Consider the following 11,965-nt stretch of genomic DNA (forward strand, 5'->3'; position numbering starts at 1 on the left):
ACTCCCCCAGGGATATCTCCCTGTCCCTTGGAACTCATATTTCCCATTTTTCCTATCCTGGAAAATGGGGGTGTACTGCCAAGCACTTCCCCGTGCAAGGGCTACCGCACACCTATAAGTTACCAAATTTCCCTGGTGTACTCCGAGCACTACCCCATGCAAGGATTACCGCACACCAAATTTCCCTGGTGTACTGCCAAGCACTACCCCGTGCAAGGCTTACCGCACACCAAATTTCCCTGGTGTACTCCGAGCACTACCCCGTGCAAGGATTACCGCACACCAAATTTCCCTGGTGTACTCCAAGCACTACCCCGTGCAAGGATTACCGCACACCAAATTTCCCTGGTATACTGCCAAGCACTACCCCGTGCAAGGCTTACCGCACACCAAATTTCCCTGGTGTACTCCAAGCACTACCCCGTGCAAGGATTACCGCACACCACATTTCCCTGGTGTACTCCAAGCACTACCCCGTGCAAGGATTACCGCACACCAAATTTCCCTGGTGTACTCCAAGCACTACCCCGTGCAAGGATTACCGCACACCAAATTTCCCTGGTGTACTCCAAGCACTACCCCGTGCAAGGATTACCGCACACCAAATTTCCCTGGTATACTGCCAAGCACTACCCCGTGCAAGGCTTACCGCACACCAAATTTCCCTGGTGTACTCCAAGCACTACCCCGTGCAAGGATTACCGCACACCAAATTTCCCTGGTGTACTCCAAGCACTACCCCGTGCAAGGATTACCGCACACCAAATTTCCCTGGTGTACTCCAAGCACTACCCCGTGCAAGGATTACCGCACACCAAATTTCCCTGGTGTACTGCCAAGCACTACCCCGTGCAAGGCTTACCGCACACCAAATTTCCCTGGTGTACTCCAAGCACTACCCCGTGCAAGGATTACCGCACACCAAATTTCCCTGGTGTACTCCAAGCACTACCCCGTGCAAGGATTACCGCACACCAAATTTCCCTGGTGTACTCCAAGCACTACCCCGTGCAAGGATTACCGCACACCAAATTTCCCTGGTATACTGCCAAGCACTACCCCGTGCAAGGCTTACCGCACACCAAATTTCCCTGGTGTACTCCAAGCACTACCCCGTGCAAGGATTACCGCACACCAAATTTCCCTGGTGTACTCCAAGCACTACCCCGTGCAAGGATTACCGCACACCAAATTTCCCTGGTGTACTCCAAGCACTACCCCGTGCAAGGATTACCGCACACCAAATTTCCCTGGTGTACTGCCAAGCACTACCCCGTGCAAGGCTTACCGCACACCAAATTTCCCTGGTGTACTCCAAGCACTACCCCGTGCAAGGATTACCGCACACCAAATTTCCCTGGTGTACTCCAAGCACTACCCCGTGCAAGGATTACCGCACACCAAATTTCCCTGGTGTACTGCCAAGCACTACCCCGTGCAAGGCTTACCGCACACCAAATTTCCCTGGTGTACTCCAAGCACTACCCCGTGCAAGGATTACCGCACACCAAATTTCCCTGGTGTACTCCAAGCACTACCCCGTGCAAGGATTACCGCACACCAAATTTCCCTGGTGTACTCCGAGCACTACCCCGTGCAAGGATTACCGCACACCAAATTTCCCGAGACTCTTCCTTTCTCTCCCCTATCTCACGCTTCGTCCGTCTCCGGCCGCGCCCCTCGCGGAGCTACGGAACCGCGGATCAGGACTCCACACTCGCTTCGTACAAAAGTACGTCTCAATCACACATCACACATCACACAGAGTCTCACCCGACCCCCGAGGCAATACTTAATATTTCTTACCTTGGTCTGTGCACAGAGTTACCGGATCAATTCTTAAAACCCTGAGTGCCTACCTTCTTCCTTTTCCCCACTACTTCACGGATCCTGCCTCTTTAATCAGTCTCGGGCCCTCTGTCAGCTCTCCGCAGAACCGCCACCGTCGATGCACAGGACCGCTGAAATCAGCGGGGCATGCCTTCCTGCTGCTGCGGCGGTGGGGCTCCCCGGTAGGTGACTGGATCCCGGACGAGCCCCCAATTGTGAGAAACACTCCGTAGCCAATAACTTAGGCTCAGGCGAGGATCTCAGTGAAGTAGTAATTTATTCGCGATTGCAATGGCGGGCGCCCCACAAGCAGGAGAGCGCACCTACTAGTTCCAAAAACACAGTTTATATACTTTTTGATGACAGGACCCTCCCCTGTTTCCCCACTGGAGTGGGTAATCCAGGTTCACAATCTACCTGATGCTTCACAGACAATGCCTGGCCTTCAGTTGCCGGCCTGTTTTTGAGATGGTAATGTTTTCTCCCCTTATCTGGCTTGACTTAACATAGTGATTTTCACCTGATTGCTCTAAGGAGTCTGGTTGTCTGCATTTTAGGAGGACACCTGCTGAGCTTTCTTATCACTGTAAGCATATCTCAATACCACATTCCTTCCTTCTATACAATGTAACACTGCAAAAACAACATTTCTATTCCCACAATAGTCTTATCAGTGAGAGCAAAACGCAACCTAAATTTTGATGTCAGTTGCCTCCTCTAAGCAAAAGAATCTAAGAAATACAGTTGAAAAGTGTGCTGAACTTTTGCTTTGCTCAGGAAAACTAACATGGATGGATGGATGGATGGATGGATGAATAGATGTGCCAAACATTTCACCCTGTACTTGAAAGCTAATCGAAAACATATTCTGTGGTTTTGACAAATTAACAGAACAGAGCAACTTGGTTTTATATATCACAATATTATTATTTCCTGTTTTTCTGGTGAGTTTTGGCTTGGAAAGCAAACAGACATTTGCACAGCTGAGTAATGTGTTTAGCTTTAGATTTGGCCAGAAAAGAAAATCCCGGAAGATCTTTTTACTTGGATGGAAATAATGTATATTACTCTGATATTACCCTTTGGGATTCAGTTCTGTTATTACTTTTATAGCTGATTGCAGTGCGCTAATATGATAGAGCCAAATCTCAAAAGACTTAGTGAAGTCAGTGGGAGTTTTGACTGAGTAAAATTTAAACAGTCTCTGAGTGAGGATTTAGGACTTGGTTTATAACAAGATTCTCATTGGCACCTTAAATACTTTATGTCCTAGAAAAAATAATAATAATAATTAACTGAGACGGCTTCTGAGGTGCAGGCAGGCAATACAGAAAACAACCGCAAGGCTGTCTTTGAGTAACACCACCAAGTCACAGTGCAAAGGGCATTTCAAAGACATGGAGGACAGTATGTTAGAAATGCCATCATACACACAGCACTGAAGTCAAGGAACTGCTAAGGCGAGCAGGGTAACATGCAGGAGACAGTCGGCCCCAGCTGGCCCCTCTACATTATTTAGGTAAGAGGGATGATCTATAGAGCAGGCAGGAGCAGGAGTTCAGAAAGGTGGCTTAAAAATGCATCAGTTCTCTCTTGAGCTGAGATTTCTGTTAATACAAACCAGAAACTCATGCCTTATGTGTTGTTTTTTTTTTTTAATTTATGTCACGATGTCGAAAGTATTGGTCTGGCTGGACTCTCTTGGGCCTGACTCCTACTTATACCAAGGCTCTTTGGCAGTGTAACAGAACTCTGTCATCAGTACAAGCCAAGCTCCTACCACCACTGGATTATACGATAGTCTCAATTGCTATCTGTTTGCTTTTTAAACAGTTGTACTTTTCAATAGATTTCGGGCCTTTGTAGCAAGAAAATGTGAACTATAGGGATTGAAAACCGGCATACCAACTAAAAGAACATTTACTATTTTTAAAATCTCTATTTTTAAACTAATCTCATGAATCACTAGGTTCTGTCTCTGGGGCTTTGAAGGGTTGCAATTCACATCACTTCCCAGCTCCAGAGGGTGAGAACCATTTTGTGTTCTCTCCTTGAAATTTCCATTAACTGCATAGATAAATGGCTATTACTAGGATAGCTTTGCAATCGGGACTTCCTTTCATTAGAAGATAGTTGAAGCCACAGATGTTTCTTGTATTATATATAATAAAATACTCACCTAAACATATAAATTCTAGGCTTTTTTACACTCTGATATTAATCTGGTTTGGGTGTTAGCCAGCTGGGTATCAGTGAGGCTCTCTATTTAATCAGCAGTCCTCTGCACTCTCTTCAACCTTCCATAAATACATACACTTATGAACATATAGCATGGTTGAAAAAGTAATTCAGGAGTCCTGGTACGAAATTTTGAAGTATCATTATGAAGCCCTGTACATTTCTCTTCTGACTGGTACATCTTCCTGAAGAACAATGTAGCTCACTGGCATGCACCAGTGTACCTATACACGCATTTTTCACAGTGAGGACAGTCCAACACCGGAATAGGTTGCCCAAAGATGTCTCCATCTCTGGAGGTTTTCAAGACCCAGCTGGATAAAGCCCTGAGTAACAAGGTCTGATCTTGTGGCTGATGCTGCTTTGAACAGGAGATTGGACTACAGGCTTCCTGGCATCTCTTCCAGCCTCAATTATCAGGTAATCCTGTGATTCTAGGACTACACAGTGTATATATACACATATTTACAATGGGGTTTGGGAACTTTTGCCTTCAAATAGTCTCCATACTGCCACATTATATTGTCTTGCGTAAGCCAATAAAACCAATATAATATCCTGTTCTTCTTTGAAGTTACAGTGTTTGTGGTAATTGTATCTATTCAAAATAACAATGCATAGGGTGTAAATATTTTATGAAATAAATTTTAAAATACACATAAAGGTTATTTTTTCCCCTGAAATGCCTAGGGGAAATATCTTAGTTTTTCTAGTTACCAGAACTGAAAATTCTCCGTGTGTATGGCTGAGGACACTTTTAGTGTAGGGTGTACCTGATCACACACAGAAGGGTAAAAGTGGAGGATATAAACCAAGGAGAGAGATAAGTCAGAGGAGACAAAAGAATGAGGAATGCAAGAGAAAAGAAACAACATCTGGTGATATTTTTCCTTGGTTAAATAGCATTCATTGCTGTCCTGAGAGTCTCCGTTGCCAGCTTTACGCACTGATTGCACACAACTCCCACTGATTCCCTTACAGAAGAAGTTTCGTGCAGCTTGTGACATTTTTGCTACACTCTCCCCTCTGTTCTCTGGTTCATCTTCCTTCCTTCTTTTGTTCCTTTCCACTGCCCTAAAAGGACAGGATTTTTCTTCCCTCTCAGCTTACAACCTCTTAGGGTTCACACCCTTTTCATCCTTTCTCCCAAAGGCTCTAGCAGTGACCTTTCCAGAAAAAATAAACTTTGAGATTGCATAGTGATTAGGGAGATTATCCACATTAAGCATTCCCCTTGTGAGCGTGAATATAACAAAAGCTCATTTAAGAAACTCAAGCACTCTGCTGTAACTGGCAGAGGTATCAGCTACCTCCTGCAAAAGTGGCCCTTTTATTCCGCTGCTAGATTCAATCAACTGCTCGTGTCTGTCATCTCAACAAGCAGCCCTTTTGCTTCCCAATGTTTGTATGAGTTAGAAATGCTGCTGCTGAATCACCAGAACAATTGTATTTGTTTCTAATTTTTCTTGAGATTGTTCACAGGGAGAATGGTGGCTAGGCTTTTGCCTTCCTGTCTGCTTGCCCCATGCTTGGCATATTTTGATATCCCACTCATAATTAAGTTCATACCTATTTTTATAAGGTAGAAGGGCATTAACTAAATGTCCAAAAGCAAACAGAAATGCCAGCTGTTTCTTCACAGTATTTCTCCCTGATGTTCTTCCCATCTCTATCACCATGGGGATTAAAATGACATGGCATGAGGCAGAACCAGAGGAAAAGTTCACTTACTGGGAGACTTCACTCCAGTGCAGAGAACTGTGCAAGCCATAAATCTCTTTACATAATCATCCCCCTTTTCCAACCAAGTATCCTGTTGTCCCAACAAATTATCTACAGGGCACCACTTGTCCAATAATTTGTCTCTAAGATAAATATTTTGACATTTTCCCTCCTTTTAGAAAATACAGGCATGAGGTGTTTTCAATTAAGGCTAAAGAGTTTGTGGAGGGCTTGGGAAACTCTTTTGAAGTCCAGAAAAAATCAGTTGACAGCTCTGATCATTTTGGCATGGCACCAAGAATTACAAAAGCAGGAAACCACGTGATTGCCTGTTACTGCTGTCTCCAAATGCAAGTGTCACCCTGGAGGCTTTTTCTCTGTTCCTGTTCACTTCTTAAGCTCTTCTTTATGCGAACTGTTAAATAAGTATGCTTTATTTGGCTTATGGTTGTTAAATTCATCGTGACAGGTGTAATATAAACATGCCTACGAGAAAATAGGCATCTACTAAGCACTTAAATGTTGATTTTCCCTTTAAAAGTAAAGAAAAGCAAACAAAAACATCCAGTAACTCTCCTGTCAGTCATGGCCAGTTTGGTCACATGTGAGGTAATACATGAAGTCAAAAATATATAAATATATAAACTTTCTGTTTCTGATAAGCGTAATAAATGCAATGTAAAACATTTATAATTACTTTTTCTTCTAAAAAGCAATTATAGATGCAGAAATAGCTCTGATTTTATGAGAAAACGTGTTCGCTTTCCATAACAGGAAGCATAACCACTTTCATTTTGATCTATGGACTACAGTTCCCTGATCATATGAGCAGAGACTCTCACCTATTGTCAGATTAAAACCAAGTCAGAATGCATGCTCGCTCAGTACACAATTTCAGCTTTTTAGCCAAAATTTTAGCTCATGTAAGGCCTCAGTTTAATACCAGTTTTGCGTAGGTGTTGTATTCTTGCCAAAGAAGTACAAAGTACTAAATTTTTCCAGCCATAGACAACAAGAAAGCTGACGAAATGCAAAAGAAGCTAGTGAAGATCAGGGATAGATGCTGTCTACCTTACAAAGAATTTATTCTTTACGAAATGAATTGCAATGCAAGTTTGGAGGAGATAGATAGAAAAGATATGTACAAATAATGTGTTTAAAAATGATATAAGCATTTTAAAATGAAGCTTCCCAGAAGTGAAATTCTTAGCTTGAGTCATCCTGGTTTGTTCAGTAGGTCAAAACCAGGGCAGTTGCACCACTGCCTCTTCTTGCAAAATCGGCAGTGAATATTTATTTTTTTCCCAAGTATTTTCATGACCTCACAGTACCTGTGGAAGAAATGGAGGACTTCAGATAATTCTGGCAAGGTAGAATTCAAAGAGTAGACTGAACACCTCTGTGGCAAGCTTGTTTGGATTAGTAAATCTGTTACGGACAGATGAAAAGAATCATTCTGCCTATAAAATTAATATTTTTCAGTAAAATATATTATAAAATGATAGTAGCCTGAGAAGGACAGTCACCGTGTTTGAATTAAGGCAGCTGGTTCGGAAGCCCCATGTTAATGGAGTGAGTGAGGCTCCTCTCCGGGTTAACTCAGGGAACCTAACCTAGAAGCTTATTTCCACTGCTTATGTAAAGACCCCAAACAGGAGGTACATGAAAACCCTCATTATGTTTGGTTTTAAGACAGGTTCCATAGAAAGAAGGCACCTATGAAACTAAAGATGAGCTTTCTCTACTGCTATTTAACAGCAGATATAATTTCCTACAACATTTTCACCGTAAATTTTTGTCTTTAAAACAGCCCTAAGTAGCTGCTCTTTTTGGAACAGAAAGATGTGGCTGCAGTTTGCGCTTATTTATTTAGATTTAATGCTTCACCATTTCAACTATTTGTCTTATCCACACCCAGTTGTTTACTGTTTCAAGTTATGCCTTGAATAGTTGCTCATTTGAGGATTCCTATAGGGCTGTTTATGTGTCAAAGTAAGAAAAAAAAATCAGTCTTAAGAAAAATGTACTTTAGGAATAACAGTTCCCAGTTTGCATAACTGTCCTGTTTTGTGTAGAAGTGTTCTCTCTGCTTTCATTCTGGTAGTCTAGTGTACTCTAGTGTAAACTTGAATCACACAAGATTTAGTGTTTGGAAAGGTTTTATGAGCTCTTTACCAAACTAATAAAATTTCGCAGGCAGCAATACCTTGTTCTCCCTGACTTTCAGATTCAGATCTTGTTTCTAAATCCTCTTTTCTATACTAGAAAAAAATGTCCATGCATTACAGGAAGCACTACTAGCAGCATAATTGGTCTGATGAACACAGTCGTATACATGCCAGTGAAATATGGTAAAAAATACCAGATCCGTTCTGCACAACTTCCCCATTAAAGCCAGCGTTGTGATAAAGGTGTAAATATCCCTAGTCTAGCTAGATCCACAGAGAAGAGCACTTTTTTGGCTTGCAAGACGAAATGGCTTTAGGCTGTTTCCTTCACTTTCTTTTGAATGTGACATCTTCCAACTAAGATGTGAATTACACTAGGATTCTTCATGAACACAATCCAAAAACTTTACACCTCAAAAACTGGTTTCATTTTGGCGATGTATTACTGAAGAAACAAGAGACCATACATATCCAAAATTATCTTGAAGAAAGTTATGACCCTGATGGAATGCAGTAGCTGCCACAGCTGAATTTCAACATACACTGAACAATAAAGTGATACACATAGGAAGGTTTACATCTCTTATGCTTTCATGGGGAATAATGTCTTTCTCTGCTCCTTGGAGAGATGCAGCTTGTCTTTTAAGTACATTATCAAGTAAGAGAATTAATTTATTTAAAAGTCTCTGTGCTTTTTGTTTGTTTTTTTTTCCCTATGTACTCAAAAGTGGTTTAATAACAGGTACAGATGCCCTCAGCTTGTCTAAAGCAAACATCTTGATTTCAGATCCCCAGTATTTAGGGCCCTTTCCAACACACTTAACAGTAAGACTCACTGAAGCCTTCATTCTGCAAAATACAACTTAAGCAACAGTGTAGAGGAGTGTGGACTGTTTTGTTTAAATGGGATACAAAAAAAAAAAAGTGCTCTATGCACATCTGAAATATAGATTTATTCCATACAAAATGCAAGTCTCCATTCTAACAGAGTGTCTGTGAGAATGAGGCAAAGCCATCTGGTGTATCTGTTCTTTGGTTTTCTATTTGGAAATAGGAATAATATTGCTATCCTACCTCCTGAGATTTTATGAGAGCACAAATAGCAAATAATTTTGGAGTGCTCTAATATTAAGCGTAAAAGAGTCAGGTATACATTCTTGCTCAAAGCTAGGAAATTCATGTTCAGTTATAGAGTATGCGTGGTATCATTCCACGATGTGATCTTCCCTACTTACAGCGCGAGATGATTGGTTTTGTTAGCAATGATAGCAAGATTAGATCATTATGTTCTATGCTGCTCATAGTGATCCAAAGATTTTAATATACTTTAACACAGAAAACAAGATGTATATGCTTTCAGGTGAAATACTAAAAGGAACAGAAATAAGTCTCTGAACTGGAGAAGTGCAAGCAGATGGAAAAACTATTATACAAATGCATGATTCATAGTTTTCCTAAGGAAATAATGACCTGAAAAATCTAAAATTGGAATTTGGCCACAGCACAGATGCATGCCAAAGGCCTGATCCTTACTTATTTTATTGGAATGTTCTTTAAAATTGCACAAAGAATCCTATTATTTAGAGGGCTGTAAGATTCAGTTCAGCTGACTTGCTCATTTGACTTAAGTTATAGTGCCATCTGCTGTAGTAATAGCCACAGATAGTCCAGATATAACATTTCCCCCCCTCCTGAGCTTATTTTTCAATATTTTCCACTGTAGCTGTAATCAAATCAAGCTATGAGCTTAGAAGCACTCAAAATAGTATCAGATATAAATATAAATAGAAGGGATGGCCAGAGATATAACAACATGATTAGAATGCACTGTTAGGAAAATAAACCAACCTCAAAATTAAAATTAAGACATTTTGAGGGGATATAACTCTTGCTTTAGGGTTCAGGATGGTCAAAAGGACCAATCTTTAAATACAGAAATCAGAAGGAAATTTTCCTCGTGTTGAGTTTTCCCGTACCTGCCAGGTTTGGAGTTTTCACAGCTTCTTTTGAAACTCCTGAGAGTGCTGCTGTTGGAGAGGATCCCATACCAGATGAAACGTTCCTCTGATCCACTGCAACAGGGATTTTTTCTGCACTGTTAAAGGCACTCTCTGCTAATGTTAACCCCCACCTTCCCCCCAAAAAAAGATGCCACAGTTGAATATCGTGCCCTAGAGCAGGGATGCAAAGTTGCACATTTCCATACATATTCTCCTCTAATGCCCCAGTGCAATGAGTTCATGTAAATACCAGAGGACACTGACAGTATGTGCTGAACGAGACCTCAGAGGCAGAACTGCGGGGTGAAGACCTTCCCTTGCACAGACAAGTGTGACACTTCGGAGGGTCAGATGCTAGTTGGAGGCGGTTTCCCTGATTCAAGCAATGCGGAGGCAGATGAAGAAGAGCCTCCGGGGAGCCTCCCGCATGTTGGCGTCATGACTGGGACACAAACAGCTCTTAGGACAGGGACAGTCAACAAACAGCTCAGTTTTGCAGCCCATGTGTTCTTTGTGCTGCTGACAGCCCTGCAGAGTAGTTAACGACCTACAAGCATCTCATTTTCCTACATGCTCGTTAGCGCAGAAGTAATTATGTTCTGGAGACTCTCCGCACACTGAAGCAAACGTGTAATTACATCACACACCACTACCAACAGAAGTGCCAATAGCATTTCTTACCAGGCTTTAGTTTTCTAAATGCAAAGAAAAATCTTCACCCTGAAGACTGAGTGAGCATTTGTATGCAAGGATTTCTATTCATACTCCAGACAACATCCGCTATTTCACCTAACCTGTAGTCAAATAGCACTTTGTATCTTCCTAAAAATGCATGCGTCAGCTTACAAACAAAGTCAAGTGGATTCACAACTACACTTCCCAGCTGGTTGCATCACAGAAGGAGAAATGTGATACAAGTCAATACTGCTTTGTGTCTCTGACGGGGCTGGATTGCTCTCTTCTCTTTTCTACCTTCTTGAAACAGTCTCTCTGCTGATTTCTTGGGCCGCTTTGCAGCTGACAGTTGCACTGCAAAGACAGGAGATTTACAGCTGGTTAATTACCTCTTCCCAGTGAATTGCACTGAATGCTCTTCTCCTTTTTGCTCATATTGTGATTCCCCTGTTGGAATTTTTACTGAGCAAAGGAAAACAAACCTTAGAAAAACACATGATATTAGAGTTCACCAAGAGGTCACCTAATATAAAGCCTGGTGCAAGTCAGTTGCGTCCCATGTGGGACTCCCTAAGATCTTAATTCCGTACCAGCCAGCTGAATTTGACACTGGGCATTTTTAGTAAGCCTATGTGAAATCACTTAACTGTTTGAAGACACCCCTGGAGAACGGCCTCCCCATAAAATGCTTGGACCTTGATCTTCTGCAGATCGCGCACAACGACGATGTGGCCCCAAGTCTTAACTACTCTCTTGTGTGGGGGTGTTTTTTGATTCAAAGACCCTGAAAGAACAGGACGTGTTGCAGCTTACCAGGAGAGGGTTTTAATGCATGAACCAGCGTGTGAGTGTCGTGCTCTCTGTGATAACAGCATCTGAGAAGGGCGGGGGTTCACGAGGAGGGAACAAAGCTGGGGTACAGCACAGGACAGAGGGACCCAGAACTAGCACGGTCCCACCCATCCTGCCCTCTCTGTCCCATGAGGCTGCCCAGGCACAAGGAGGGAGATGCAGGCAGGAGATGGAGGGGTTGCAGAAGGGCAGCTCCCCTTCCTCGGTGGCAGCGTTCTCTTGGAGTGCCCCTGGCACTACAACTGGTCTTGGGATGACACCAGGACTCGCATGACAATGACATGTCACGAACTGGTCAGAATGAAAGGGAATTCAATCCAATTCCAAGGATTTGAAAACTGCTGAACTAGCTTTGACATAATTAAAACACGGGCACCTTTAGCTGACAAAAGCAATGGGTGAGGGCTCTGGTTTACTGCACGGGGTGCCTGCCGAAGACTCTGCCAGGGACCGGTCCTTGTCCATAAAAGTTAGTGCAGG

Source organism: Anser brachyrhynchus (assembly GCF_964034855.1).
Source record: "Anser brachyrhynchus genome assembly, chromosome: 1".
NCBI classification, from domain to species: Eukaryota; Metazoa; Chordata; class Aves; order Anseriformes; family Anatidae; genus Anser; species Anser brachyrhynchus.